Genomic DNA, 16,226 nt, shown 5'->3' with positions numbered 1-16,226 from the left:
CCCACCTCCAGAGCTCTCTCTCTCGTGGGATTTAAGGTAGACCATGCATCTAGCCTAGTCCTGCACATACAAACAGGGGAAAATGGGATCACTCCATTACATAACTCCCTCAGCTTGGACCCTTCATTACAAGTATCATTACTTCCCCCTGGATCCAATCCGAGGGAGTACCATGCACTCCACTCTCCTTCATCTGGCCTCCTATCAGCTAGGTTTGGGAATGGGGTTAAATGTTCAGGCTTACCCCTCCACACATTAGGGCTACCCCTGACAACATTATAAGTACCATCCACTGCGGCCCTCGCCCAGTGTACCTTAGCTCTGGATTCTACTTCCACCCTTGCAGGACTCTTTGGACTGGCTGTGAGACATGTGGTGAGTACTTTTCATTCATCTCTGTGATGACCTGTGCCTCCTTTGCACCATCACCACCAGCACCAGCTGGCAATTGCACAATTCCTCTCTTGGCAGCACCTTGCCTTGGCTTCTCTGTAGCCCCTCTCACTGGGATTTCCATGGCCTCTGCGGCCTCTTCAACTGGCACTTTAGCAGCATCTCTCTCAGACCTATTGGTGCTGCATCCAGCAGGCTGTTCATTATTCCTCTCTTCTGGGCCCTCTGCAGCCTTTCTTTGGGTTTTGTGCACCCTACAACACCTTGCTCTGGGTTCTTTCTGCTGCCTTCCTCAGGCCAATCAACACTGCCTCCTTCTAGGCAGTCTGTGTTGTTTCTTCCCTTAGCAAGTGCTCATCACTCAGGATCTATTTTGGCTCCAGCTCCATTGTCGCTTCCCACTCCCTCTGAAGTGGAGTCTCATTGAAGGGTCAAAACCAGTCACATAATCCAAATGGCTGCTTGTGCTTCTTCAGCTTCCATGAGCTCTATAGCTTTGACTGACTTCACTTTTGGCAGGCTGGGAGTTTCTCAGTTCATTCACTAACACAGTGTTCTCACTGGTGAGTTGCCTTAGCTCCCTCCTCCTTTGGGTCAACTTTGCTGCAGTCTCCTATACTTCAGAGATCAGCTGTAGCCAGTTAATTCAGCCTTCTTCTCTCTGGGCATCTATGGCAGCTCTCTCAGGGTGACTGCCAGTGTTCCTCTCTTTTCCCAAGTAAGGCATCTCCTCCTCTACATAGGAGGCAATGGAAGCAAGCTGTGGTTCCTGCTTTTTTCCCTTAGTCCAGGACAGATGGCTCTGCATGAGGTTCTTCTACAGCTGCCTCTGCCCCTTGTAATACAATGGGTTAAAAAGTACTCTCAGAACAAACATTATGCTGTCCTGTCACTTTTTAAGCTTGGGAAACTTGTTTTATCAAGTGAAGAACAGTATCAGCGGGGCTTACACAAGTGGCTGTGGGGGGAGAGTAGCTTGTCGGTGCCTGGGACCTGACTCAACAGGAGGAGGAATGCCTGGCCAGCAGTCCTACCCTGTTCAGAAAGGTTCCCAGACCCAGGTGCTGGCTCATCTACGCACACACACACACACACTTGTTTATTTAGCCCTATAAAAGGCTGGAGCCTCACCTGTGCACTGAGAAGTGGTGCAGGATCTTTCCCGTTGAACCTGTGTGCTCCTGTTTTTCGGTCGCACCGGGATTCCCCTACCTGATGAGTGGCAGGATGCTGATTTGGTATGTATTATAGTCATGGGAAATGAAGTATGTGTGCTGTAAATAAAGCTGTATTTTCATTACTGTATATCTCGTATCTTGTATCATTGTGTGTGTGTGTGTGTGTGTGTGTGTGTGTGTGTGTGTTTAGTACTGTGCGAGGTCTGCCTATCTCCCCTTCGGGCATCTTGTTACACCCCTCCAGGAGACTCCGCATCAAGATATATATAGATCAGTTTCCACCATGCTTCCACTCTGCTGCACTTCTTTAAGCCCTCTGGCTTCTTTTTCTTCTTTTGCCTGCACTGCAGTACCCGCATTGGATCCAGACCAGGATTTTTTGGAGTACTGCCTAGGCCTCTGGCAGCTGCAGTCTCATACAGGGACCACATCCTGTTTCTGTACTTGTTAGCAACTCCACTTTTTGCTTGGGCCACACCCTGTTCCAGACCTACAGGCCGATACAGTAAAGCGCGGCCGCGGTTACCCTGTTTCTAACCCGCTTTGGTTGCACAATTTGGACGCGTAAGGCGAACCCGCGATTCAGTGTCCGGTTTTACGCGTCCTTACCGCTTGCCGAAATGGACGCGTATCCATCTCCGCCCGCTGCATGTATATGATATGTTAATGATCGATTTAGCTATTCCCTCCGATACAGTAACGTGCGCCAGGATTATCACCTTTTTAACCAGCTTATTTGCCGCGTCTTTAACCTGCATATTTACCGCTTACCCTGGCCTTAGTGTGGTAATTACTGTTTATGTTCCCCATTCAGCAGCAGAGGTCGCCGGGCCACGCTCCTCTTTTGTTGTTATTTAGGGCTTCAGATCCTGGACTGCTCGGCGGGGAGGGGTAACAGGCAAGGAGCGACGGACGAATCGCGTTCCCTCCCCCAATCGGAACCGGACTTCGGGACACCAACCTCGAACTGCCAGTGTGCCGCCTGCAGCAGCTGCTTGGCTTGATCCGCCGCGCACCCCGTCACCAGCACAAACTGGTTGATCATGACTTGGTGCCGCAGCTCCTCCATATTCACCGACATGGCGAAGGAAAAGCGGAGGAGGGGGGTGGGGAGGAAGAACCAAGCAGGAAGGCAGCAAACAATAAATAAGCAGAGGCGAATGGCAGTCACCAGCACCGGAGACAGAGTGGGAGAAGGGGAGAGGGGGTGCGGGGGGTTGAGCGCCCGGCTGGACATCCGAGGTCGCTGGTGGATCTGAGTTGCTGGCAGGAGGGGGAGGCTCGGGACCTGGACTGTAAAAAAAAAAAAAAATACAATCTCTGGCTTTTTTTTTTTTGGATGTGCAATGTGCTTTCTGAGGGGCCGGGGAGCGGGCTGGCCCGCCGGCCCCTCGGCCTGACCATGCTGCTGTGCTGCGCCAGCCCAGTGCGGGAGGAGAGCCCCTGGCAGGAGAGAGAGAGCTGCAGTGCGATCACTTCTGGCGGGGGGAGGGAAGGGGGCCACGGCAGGCGGAGGATCGCGGCTCTGAACTAACTTCGCTCGGGAATGGAGCCCCTCTGCTGAGCTTCCCGCCGGTGCCTGGAGTAAGGACCCCCTCCCCTAGCCTGTCCATGGGGGTCTTCTGGAACGGGCTCCTCCGGCAACCCGGAGCCCGTCCCGCCCGACTTCGGAAACGCGTGCTGGCACAAGTCGCCGCCCCAGCCGGTGCAGCCACCGCCGCCCCCCATCCTGACGAGGATCGGCCACGCTGCACAAGTTCCAGCTCCCCTACCAGGTGACTCCGTGCAGGGAGAGCGGACCCAGCCAGGGGAGAGGAGGTTGGAAGCCTTGACCCTGGAACTGGAGAAGGAGCTGGAGCTGCACATGAAGAAAGAGAATTTCGGTGAGTAACTAGTGTGTGGTACTTGCTTCAGTGCGGACAAACGTTCATGGACATTCCCGCTGCCTTGAGCGCCCGGCTGGACGTCCAAGCCGCGACCTCGGATGTCCTGTTTGGACGTCCAGCCGGGCACTCAAGGCAGCAGGGTCTGTAGGAAAGAACCATCCACTTACCTGGTAGAATGACATTTGAAATGACAGGTACCAGCGCACCCTGGATACTGTATAGGCGCTGTATACAGTAAGATGGATTGCGCACGCCTACCACTTCATTGACGTGCTTTGGACGCCACTTGGATTTGCGTCTAATTTGAATACTGAATCGAGCGGTATGTAAACCAAAATATGCTCACGGCAAACGAGGGTGCGCCCGGCACTGCCACACTCTTTCTTATGCGTCCTTACGGTATCGGCCTGATAGTGCATAACTTTCTTTTCTTTCTTTTTCTCTTTAAAGGTAAAAAAAGTTTAAAAAAAAACCAAAACCCTGCCTCACCAGCACTAATTACACTCAATATAACAGTCCTATCTCCAGACAGAGCTTGCCTCTTTAGTCCATTTAAAAACAGAAACCTACTTTCCTACCAGGCCCTCTCTGGTTTAAAAGCAGTGTCACTATTTTTTTTTTTTTGTGCTCTTCTTTGTGTCAGCAGGCTTTACTTCAGAGCTCTGGTGCACACTTCAGCCCTGCTTTGCCTCCAGTCTCTTTGGCAGGTCCCAGAATAACAAATTTTCTTTTACAGTTCTTCCTTCAATGCTTCAGATTTTTCTCTGTGAAAGGCTTAGAGAAAAAAATCCCCAATATGACTCCATATATGAGGATGGCTGAGCAAATAACCTCTCTCTGGAGTTAGAAATCATGCTGACTCCAGCCTTTCTGAATAATATTCAAATTATTCACAGTTAAAAAGACACAATACTGAGAATCACTGCCTACCTTTGCAGTATTCAACTTACACACAGGGTTGTAGACTGTCTTCCCTCTGGACAGTGTACCTTTAACCCCTTCTGGCCTGGACAGGATAGTTTAACAGGAGATACATCTCCTGGAGATGTCAGGGCCTCTCAAACCCAGTTGGGCCTACTTTCTTATACTCTCTAGCTGGTCCTGCCTTCAGGCCTCTCCCTAACCCAGAAGTGTCCCACCCACAGAGCTGTCTCCCTCTGTGGGTTTTAAGGTGGACTAGGCATCTAGTCTGGTCCTGTAGATACAAACAGGGGAAAACAGGGTCACTCTGTTACAAGGGACAAAAGAGAGAAAAGGATGTTTGCCTTTTTCTTGAGTTTGAAGTATTTTTTCCTTAAATGTCTGTGCCTTTCTGGCAAGCTATTTCCCCAGCCCAGGAGGAAAGGAGGGAGCTGCATACCTCTTCCCATAAGCCAAAAGGAAGTTTTAATGACATTCAAGAGAAAAGAGAAGTTTTTGCCTGAGAGAGAAGGAAGGTTTTGGGGGGTTTTTTTTGCCCCCTTTCCTTACCCAGAGCTGGAAGCTTTAAGAACTGTTTCCAGTATTAGTCCTTTCCTCAAGGAAGGTCTGTTTTCAGAGTTTAACAGGAATTCAAGGGAGATAAGAAAATTGGAGACCATCTGGAGACCCCCAAATGAGTATCCACCCCGGGACATAGGACATGGCCAGGTTGGAGTTCGAAAATACTCTTGGACCTTAGGAGGATAAGAGAATCTCAAAACCCTACACTGAGGAACACCTCCACAGAGGTAGACTTTCAATCTGTACTTTCAGACAACAGTAAAACTTGGATGTACAGTACCTGAACATTATATTATTTACGTACCTTAATTATTTTGCAACAAATTGCAGTAAATTTTTATTTGAACACCCAATCAGTGAGTCCAGCCTGGTTTGTCCGTGTACATACCCCAAAGAGCCATAGTAACACACAAGTAAGGGATTCCACCCATGACCTGGTGTTGCGCTGAAGGTGGACCCTTGGCCTGGCGCAGGATTGGTACGGCCCTCTGAGGGATCCCAGAGGGCGCCTGCCGCCAGGAGGTGAAGAACACAAGGAAACAGAGGCTGACAGGAACTTCACCAATAAAGGTCTGGGGGCTCCGCGGTTTGAGCCCTTGGATTCCCGGACTGCCTGGGCTTAGGTGGGCCTCTGAGGGTCTATCGGAGAGATGATGGAGAGGTGTGCGGCTGTTGATGAACAGGCAAGCTAGACCGGAACCAAGAGAACCGGAAACCACGGGTACAAGGCAGGAACTAAAGGTCCTCTGGTTAGGATGGGCAGTGCCTAGTGGTCTAGTTTGAGAAAGGCTGCGGGCAGCGTCAGAGCAGGCAGGCCTGGTGGTGACAGGAGTATCAGAGTGTCTGAATGGTACGCAAGGGTCAAAGCCAGGATATTCATCCGAGGATGGTCAGCCAAAGCAAGGGTCAGTTCCAGGTATCAGTTTGAGTGTGGTCAGTGGCAAGCAGAGGTCAGTTCCAGGTATCAGTCCGAGGAGGTACAACCTGGGTAGCGGAACGTGGAACAGGAATCAGGAACAGATGCTGGGACACAGGAGGAACCACAGGAACACAGGAACGCAGGAACACAGGAACAAGCACAGGAACAAGGAAAGCAGGAACACAGGACGGCAACTAGCTTCACGCAAGTGTGACAACCCATTTGCCAAGGCGATGAACTGAGGGAAGGACCTCGCCTTATATATTGTGCCATCGTGATGTCATCGGGAGGCGTCCGGGCCGAGGTTCCCGCCCTGGGCCCTTTAAATGAGGGAGCATTGGCCGCACATGCACCTAGGGGCAGGGCCGAGGACACCGAGGACGTGGAGCCCCTGCGGGAGCTCTGCTGTGAGGCCTGTGAAGCTGGAGGTGTTTGGGGCAGGCGCTGGGGACACCGAGAGCCAGCTGCTGCAGCTAGGGAAGCCCAAGGTGAGCAGGCCTGGTCACGGCACCAGCACGGTCGGGACGCGCAACACCTGGGCCTTGAAGGACATCCTTTCTCCCAAAAGACAAGAAGTCACATCCCAGGCAGCAAGGACTAGTGACTTTAACATTTGGGAATTTTATGGCCCATCAAGATTCAGCCCACTCACTGAATCGGTGTTATATTTAAATTGCAAATATATAATACATTTTCAGAAACTCTGTGAAACAGCTTATCAGAAATCCATTATGTGTGTGCAAAGAACGCAAGCTGCCACTCAACAGTGATTCATTGACTGTAACGCTTAACTAGAGGATTCAAAAAAGTGCTAAAACAAAGAAATACTGTACATTGTATAAGATCACAACCAAAATACATTAAGCCTGAATAAGGTCACAGCCAAAATATATTAAGCTGTTCAACTCTTCAAATGCTGTCCTAACAGTTCTTTTTTTTTTTTTAAAGTTTCACAGACCATAGCAGTTTTAGTCATACAAGATCACAATTAAAATGTGTTAAGCTGCACAAGGATAAAGCACTGCCATATCAGTTTTTTAAGACAGTTCATAAGTTATATATGACTTAATAGTAACTGTTTGCGCTAATGATGTCAACAAGAGCACTTTGGCAGCATCAAAGCAGAAGTAGTACTTATAATATAATTCAAGCCGCCGAATCACTATTTAAAATTAATCTTCAACAAATCCTGATATTGACAACGATTTAATGATCTGTGGCTCCATCAGTGAAACACTGAATGCTTAAAGAAAGCTGCAAAAAAAACAAAACTATTATAAACAAGAAAAACATTTCCAAAACAAAATGTGAAACAAATGCATTGTTATGAAGGTGCAGGCTGGGGCCAAGGGACACCTCCTTGGGAGAAGTGCAGAACCACAGAGCTGGGCGTGGGATTGTCTTCTGCCTAACCAGTAGGGGTGTGCATTCGTATTGAACATAAATGTAAAACGCTACTTTTTTTTTTTTTAACTTAAAAAAGTGATGAGACATAAACGATCGGATTTCCAACTTATTCAACATAGCTATATTGAATAAGTTGGAAATCGCGATTGTTGATCCAAAATAAAAATTTAAACCCCTCACCTTCCTTAATCCCCCCCCCCCAAAGACTTACCACAACTCCCTGGTGATCCAGCGAGGAGTGAGGACGCCATTTCTGAAATTCTTTGCGAGGAGCATGTGACGTCGGCGCCACGTCGGAGTGACGCGGCGTCACGTGATTCCCCGTGGGTTCGCGCCGGAACGCTCGTTCGGCCCAAAAGGAACTTTTGGCCAGCTTGGGGGGGTCAGGAGGCCCCCCCAAGCTGGCCAAAAGTTCCTTTTGGGCCGAACAAGGGTGCCGGAGGGAACTCGCGGGGAATCACGTGACACCGCGTCACTCTGACGTGGCGCCGACGTCACGTGATTCCCCGCGGGGTCGCTTCCGGGATCCTCGTTCGGCCCAAAAGGAACTTTTGGCCAGCTTGGGGGTGTCAGGAGGCCCCCCCAAGCTGGCCAAAAGTTCCTTTTGGGCCGAACAAGGGTGCCGGAGGGAACTCGCGGGGAATCACGTGACGCCGCGTCACGTGATTCCCCGCGGGGTCGCTTCCGGGATCCTCGTTCGGCCCAAAAGGAACTTTTGGCCAGCTTGGGGGTGTCAGGAGGCCCCCCAAAGCTGGCCAAAAGTTCCTTTTGGGCCGAACGAGGGTGCCGGAGGGAACTCGCGGGGAATCACGTGACGCCACGTCACTCCGACATGACGCCGACGTCACGTGCTCCTTGCAAAGTTGGTCAGAAATGGTGTCCTGACCCCGCTGGACCACCAGGGAGTTGTGGTAAGTCTTGGGGGGGGGGGGGGGAATTAAGGAGGGTGAAGGGTTTAAATTTTTATTTGCACATATGGACATATACTCAACTCATTGAATTCTGTTTATGTCCATATTGACTGCAAATGGGACCCCCTTTGGACATATGGACATATGAACTTAAACTTTTGCTCTGCACATCCCTACTAACCAGCCCCTTTTCTGCAGATTGAGCCCTTGGGTTCTGGAGGCTGGTAGGGCTTGTCTTTGGTGGCTGAATATCATGGTTGCAAGGCAAGGCAGGCTGAACGGGCTTGATGATGCTGGCAGTCTAGACGAGGCTGGACAAGGCAGGGCAGGCAAAGGCTGGAAGCTGAGGGCTGTATACTGGAGTAGATGGGCTGTGGGATATTGAGCAAGGACTGGGGCTGGATACAGATACAGACAAGGGCAGGACTGGACAAGGGACTTGGGCAAGGACAAGAACACTGAGGTCCAAGGGCAGCAAACTAGAAGGCCTGTAGGCTGCTAGGTATAAGGCCTGGAGGCCACTAGGTGAGCACAAGGCCCGGAGGCTACAAGGCAAGGAAAGGCCTAAGGCGATCGCAAGACAAGGCACAGGTAAGAGCAGGTCTAGAGGCATGGAACAAGGTAAAAGTGGCCAGGTCAGGGAGCCAAGAGTGACTCCATGAAGAGATGCTAAGGTAATAACAAGGTAGGGTTAAATAGGGCTTGAGTTGCATAATCTTCAGGATATGCTTACAAGCTCAGATATGTGTGGGGATAGTCTTTCAGCTTCTCGTGACCATGGTCAGGTTCCATGTGGCCACTGTACTGCATGGCCCCTCTCTGAATCATTGATTGCTTTTACAAACCCTGCCAAAGACAGATAGTATCTTTTAAGACACCATTCTGATTGCAACTCCAGTGGTGTGATCTATGTTATTACTTGACTATGCCGCTTGATTTATGTTGGTAAGATGAATAAAAAAATCAAAACGAGGATTTTTCATCATTGTTCTTGTTTTTGCCAGTCCAAGATCAAGGCTCCACTCATCTCCACTGGTTAGAGAAACAGGATTTGATTTCAGACTTAAGGCTTTTTTGCAATTGAGATGTTACACCCATCTCCCTGCGGGGGTGACTTTTCAACTCAGTTGACCCGATGTGATCTATGCTGGATTTTTTATCTGGGGTCCCTTCCCCCCTCCCACTCCCGCGAGTTGAACAAAAAAATCAAGTGGTCTGTTTTCCTGTGATCTTTTGACCCTCTCTCTTCAAGTGGTTGTTTATGACAACTTTTTCAAGCTGACGTCATCTTGTATTCTTTGGTTTCTCTACTTACGATTGGCCTTTATTTCGGCACATTTTCTGGCTATTTAAATTATCTGCTGATGTTTCTCTCACTGGCAATCTGAGTGCAAAATTGCTAATGCACCTTTGTAAGGTATGTTTTTCTTTGATGTCCTTGTTGGTTTTGGGACTTTGCTTATAAATTTATCTGCTTTGATATGATATCTCTATTGATTATAGGTTACATACTAATTTGAAGACCTATGTGGTCTATACTGTCCCTCCCAATGCAGCCTTCTGTGAAACATGGCCCATGTCGAAGGACTGATGTTGTAACTGTAAATGGATTGCAATCTCTTTCTGAATGGGTATGGCTGCCTGCTCAGTTTAATTAACAATAGTAAACGGTTTTCCTATCAAGGCAATTTTGTCTGCAGATTAAATCAAATCGGATTTAGCACACAACCTTTGTTATATAATTTTAGTAAATGCCACAACAATGCAGACAATGTAATGCACAATGATTAAATGTTTTTCCCTTTAATAAATAGACACCTCCCTCTTTCTGAATTTGGGCCTAAATCTCTATCCTGGGTGGTAGTTCCTAATATGGAACCCAATATCGTGTAACTACAGCAAGGGTTATTTTTCCCTATATGCAAAACCTTGCACTTGTCCACATTAAATTTCATCTGCCATGTGAATACCCAATCTTCCAGTCTTGCAAGGTCCTCCTGCAATTTATCACAATCCACATGATTTAACCATTCTGAATAATTTTGTGTCTTCTGTAAATTTGATCACCTCACTCATCATCATACCCCATTCCAGATCATTTATAAATATATTAAAGTACTGGTCCAGGTACAGATCCTTGAGGCACTCCACTGTTTACCTTTTTCCACTGAGAAAACTGACCATTTAATCCTACTCTCTGTTTCCTTTCTTTTAACATGGATATTGCCTGTCTTTTTCATGGATATCACCTCCTATCCCATGACTTTTTAGTTTTCTTAGAAGCCTCTGATGAGGAGCTTTGCCAGACACCTTCTGAGAATCCAAATATACTACATCTACCGGTTCACCTTTATCCACATTTATTAATTCCTTCAGAAAAATGAAGGAGATTTGTGAGGCAAAACTTCCCTTGGGTAAATCCATACTGGCTGAGTCCCATTAAACCACATCTATCTAAATGTTCTGTGATTTTATTCTTTATAATACTTTTCACGATTTTTTCTGGAACTGAAGTCAGACTCACTGGTCTATAGTTTCCCAGATCTCCCCTGGAGCCCTTTTTAAATATTGGGGTTACATTGCCCACCTTCCAGACTCCAGGTACAATGGACAATTTTAATGATAGATTACAGATTTTTACTAATATGTCTGAAATTTCCAGGTAGCCAGATCTTCCAGTCATAAGAACATAAGAAATGCCATACTGGGTCAGACCAAGGGGACATGAAGCCCAGCATCCTGTTTCCAACAGTGGCCAATCCATGTCACAAGTACCTGGCAAGTACCCAACATTAGATAGATCACAAGCTACTCTTGCTTATTAATTACTGTAATAGCAGTTTATGGATTTAACCTCTTGGAACTTATCCAAATCTTTTTTAAACCCAGATCACTAACTACTGAAACCACATCCTCTGGCAATGAATTCCAGAGCTTAACTATGCGCTGAGTGACAGTACATGTTTCTGAAGTTTTAAAATGTAATGTACTTGAAGATTCGGTTTAGGGAGGCAGAAGTTTTAGCGATCCTAATTTCATTTATTTACACTCATAGTTCTTCTCTGTAGGACTAGTGACTGACAATCCTATGTTCAGTGTGACAGTGTTAAAGCAATTCATACTCCTTTGTTCCCTTGCTGGCCATTTTAATTAGTGTGGAGAATCGTGAACGAGACTGCTGGCATCATTGCTCTTGCACAAATGGCATTAGCTCTGTAAATTAATAAAAAGAAGTGTTCCGGAATTAAATAATCCGAGTAGAGATTAGTAGGTTGTAGGAATGATTACTGTTGGCATTGCAGTCCCCAGAGAATATTTAAATAAAGTGCTTCATTTTTTCCTGCCCAAACAAAGAGAATCTGCTGGACTTCATTTTACATGGCAATTTTTCTACATTTGGACCATTTCGATTGTTCTGCTTTCCTATGCAGTGTGCTTTGCCCTTTTTAGTGTAACTGGAACCTTTAATTCTCTTCTCTCTTTCATGCGATCGCTCCTCTATTGGAATTCCAGTGTTGCAGGTGTGTGCATCTTTATACTGCTGAACATTAGGAACAGAAGGCAACAAGAATATTGTGAACAGTAACAAGGTCCAGATATTTGTCTTTAGTAGAAAGTTAGCTTTGGCTCGATTTTCAAAAATGTTTTGCCATTTGACATAAAGGAGGGAAGGGGGAGTCACTTTTGAAAATGGAGGTCATTTAGGGGACTAGAAATCCTGTTATTAATTTAAAAAAAAAAAAAAAAACAGCCTTAATATAGAGCCTGGATAGCACAGGTTTCACTCTGTTTGAAGGCCCTTGTTAATTTAACTTTGAGAAATCCAACATTTCTTAGAAGGTAATTTTGTAACTGCCACACTGGTATAAAGTCTGCAGGTACTTTTCACCCACACACAACACCAGTTTTCAAAGGAAAAGGTCGCACATACTTTTCCTACTTCTGAAAATGCAAAACTATTCATGCAAGTGCAAACCTATCCCAAGCATGCCCTCAGAAATGCCTCTGCTCACTGCAAGTAAACATGCACACATACAGGCTATACATATTTAAGTTTACCGGCATATTGGGCAGACAGTATTGCAAAACACAATTTCTACAGGCAAAGCATTGTTCTACCCATGGAAACAGCATGGAAAATTTCCCTCTACATGTTCTTTTATGGTGCCTTTTCGTATTTAATAGCTGCTTTGTTGAACAATTTGAAAAGAAATTACACACTACATAACAGAGGCATACTGGGGGTTCAGTTGGTCTCTACAATAGACCAAATTAACCAAATTCAGGATTTCCTGATAAGTATCACTGGAGGTGCAGCGTAGCGATTTTCAAGAAAATCAGTTCACTTGTTCTGCCACTGAAACATGTGTATGTACAGATGGGCCAACCATCGATAACAAGCTCTGACAAACATGCCTAAAAAAGTGTTGAATATCATTCTGTGCACTGGGGTTTGTGGGACTGATTTGTGCTATCAGAGCACTGTAATGGTAAATGGAACCTACTCTGAAGACAGAACAGTTTTAAGTGGAGTGCTTCAAGGATCAGTTTTGGGATTGGTTCTGCTCAATTCCTTTTGAGCAACATTGTGGAAGGGATAGAAGATAAAGTTTGTCTAAGATCTGCAACAGAGTGGACACATCTGAAGGAGTAAAGAGAATGAAAAGTGATTTAAAAAAGCTTGAAGAGTGGTTGAAGATTTAGCAGCTGGGATTCAATGCCAAGAAGTGCAGAGTCATGCATCTGGGGTGCAATAATCCAAAAGAGCTATACGATGTGGAGCAAAAGACTAATATGCATGGACCAGGAGAGGGATCTTGGTGTAATAATGTCTGGCAGTGAAGCAATGTGACAAGGTGATAGCTTAAGCTAGAAGGATGGCTGGCTGAATAGAGCGAAGAATAACCAGTAAGAAAAAGGAAGTAAGAAAAAGACGAAGAAATGGCAGAAATATTAAACGAATACTTCTGTTCTGTGTTCACAAAGGAGGACCCTGGAGAAGGACCGTCCCTAGTTAACAAGATACTGGAGGGGAGTGGAGGAGATGTAACTCCATTTACAGAAGAAAATGTATGGGAAGAGCTGGGGAAACTGAAAGTAGACAAAGCCATGGGACCTGATGAGGTTCATCCCAGGATACTGAGGGAGCTCAGAGATGTGCTGGCGGGTCCGCTGTGTGACCTGTTCAATAGATCCCTAGAAACGGGAGTGGTGCCGAGTGATTGGAGAAGAGCGGTGGTGGTGCCACTTCACAAGAGTGGGAACAGAGAGGAGGCTGGTAACTACAGACCGGTTAGCCTCACTTCCGTGGTGGGAAAAGTAATGGAGTCACTGTTGCAAGAAAGAATAGTGAACTATCTACAGTCGGGAGAATTGCTGGACCAGAGGCAGCATGGATTCACCAGGGGAAGATCCTGTCAGACAAATCTGATTGACTTTTTTGACTGGGTAACCAAGGAATTGGATCGAGGAAGAGCACTCAATGTCATCTACTTGGATTTCAGCAAAGCTTTTGATACGGTCCCACACAGGAGACTGGTGAATAAAATGAGAAGCTTAGGAGTGAGTGCCGAGGTGGTGACCTGGATTGCAAACTGGTTGACGGACAGAAGACAATGTGTGATGGTAAATGGAGCTCTCTCTGAAGAGAGGGAGGTTTTAAGTGGTGTACCACAAGGATTGGTGTTGGGACCGGTCCTGTTCAATATATTTGTGAGCAACATTGTGGACGGGATAGAAGGTAAGGTTTGTCTTTTTGCGGATGACACTAAGATCTGCAACAGAGTGGACACGCTGGAAGAAGTGGAGAGAATGAGACGGGATTTAAGGAAGCTGGAAGAGTGGTCGAAGATATGGCAGCTGAGATTCAATGCCAAGAAGTGCAGAGTCATGCATATGGGGAGTGGAAATCCAAATGAACTGTATTCAATGAGGGGAGAAGGGCTGATGTGCACGGAGCAGGAGAGAGACCTTGGGGTGATAGTGTCTAACGATATGAAGTCTGCGAAACAATGCGACAAGGCAATAGCAAAAGCCAGAAGAATGCTGGGCTGCATAGAGAGAGGAATATCGAGTAAGAAAAGGGAAGTGATTATCCCCTTGTACAGGTCCTTGGTGAGGCCTCACCTGGAGTACTGTGTTCAGTTCTGGAGACCGTATCTACAAAGAGACAAGGACAAGATGGAGGCGGTACAGAGAAGGGCGACCAGGAAGGTGGAGGGTCTTCATCGGATGACATACGAGGAGAGATTGAACAATCTAAATATGTACTCCCTGGAGGAAAGGAGGAGCAGGGGTGATATGATTCAGACTTTCAGATACTTGAAAAACTTTAATGATCCAAAGACAACGACAAAACTTTTCCGTCAGAAAAAAATCAGCAGAACCAGAGGTCACGAGCTGAGGCTCCAAGGAGGAAGACTAAGAACCAATGTCAGGAAGTATTTCTTCACGGAAAGGGTGGTGGATGCCTGGAATGCCCTTCCGGAGGAAGTGGTAAAGTCTAAAACTGTGAACGACTTCAAAGGGGCGTGGGATAAACACTGTGGATCCATCAAGTCTAGAGGGCGTGAATAAAGAGGAGGCATTCAAACACTGCACGGAGTGGCAGTTGCCACAGAGGCATTCAAACACTGCACGGAGCGGCAGTAGCCACAGAGGCATTCACGGAGCGGGATGCCAGTGGCCAGTAGTTGGTGTTCCACCTTCATGGAGCGGAAGGATGGAGGGTTGCTATCTCCAAAAAAAAAACAAAAAACAAAAAAAACAAACAAAAATAAAAACAGGGGTGGGTAAGAGTATGGGGTAAGGGTGTGGCCTACTTGTTACAGCAGTTGCTACCCCTAATTGAGCTGGACGTTCACTTGGATGCAGATACGGCGCTGCTCTCTAAATTGGTGGTGGGGTGGAGGGGAATTAGGGCTGAAGGGTACTGGAAGCCAATAGTAACAGGTGGGAGAGAAAAAAAGGGGAAAAAATGGATAGTGCGTAGCTTGCTGGGCAGACTAGATGGGCCATTTGGTCTTCTTCTGCCGTCATTTCTATGTTTCTATGTTTCTATGTGATGCCCTTGTATATAGGGCCTTGTTGAGGCCCCACCTGGAGTATTGTGCTCAGTTCTGGAGACCATATCTCAAAAAAGGAAAGGAAACAATAGAACTAGGAGTCATGAAATGAAACTTCAAATTTAATACGGAGGCATTGGTCAGCGTTGTCTTTGGACCGTTTTTTCCAATCTACCCTCCGGTTCACATATCGGAGAGGCAAGAATTTGAAAGACATGTTAGTTCACACAGTATCAAATCCCATCACTGTTACCGATGTAAGTGGCCATAAGCCATGTGGCCACTGCTCGGTATGCGCTTTGACAATGGTTATGTCTGAATTTACTCATCCAAGTACCTCTAGAATTTTCACACTTCGAAGTTCATCTGATTGTAGTACTACAGGGGTTGTATATGTGGTTTATTGTCCATGTGGAAAACTATATGTGGGTAAAACGAAACGTATGGTTAAAACTCGTATCATAGAGCACAGATCAAATATTAAACACCATAGGGAAAACGAACCATTAGTTGAACACTGGATACAACAATCCCATCAGTTGCAGACCTTAAATTCTTTGTATTGGATGTGGTCCGTCCCCCGATGCGGGGCGGTAACTATTCTGACTTGTTAATTCAAAGGGAACAGAAATGGATCTACCTTCTCGATACAGTGACCCCTAGTGGCCTTAATTGTGAGCTGGAGTGGAGTTTCTTCACCTGAAAGCTCTTCTACTTACCTGCCCTGATCTAATTGGCTTCCCATTCTCGGACTCTGATTGGCTGATAGTACTCGTGCCAAAATGTGGCTCGGCGTTAAAATGTCGGCTGTGTTATACTTTAGTTGCACGCCTGTTAACCTGATGTTGAATCTCTTGAAGGTATGTCTAACATTATTTAAGTTTATGCCGGTATGTACCCTTTGTTCTTTTGGGATCCATGTTAAATGTTTAAATTTTATATTTTCAGACTATTGATTATATGGTGCTGTCCCTCCCGACGCAGCC

The sequence above is a fragment of the Rhinatrema bivittatum genome, chromosome 2 (genome assembly GCF_901001135.1).
Source record: "Rhinatrema bivittatum chromosome 2, aRhiBiv1.1, whole genome shotgun sequence".
Classification (NCBI taxonomy): Eukaryota; Metazoa; Chordata; class Amphibia; order Gymnophiona; family Rhinatrematidae; genus Rhinatrema; species Rhinatrema bivittatum.
Note: the sequence above shows the minus strand (reverse complement) of the source record.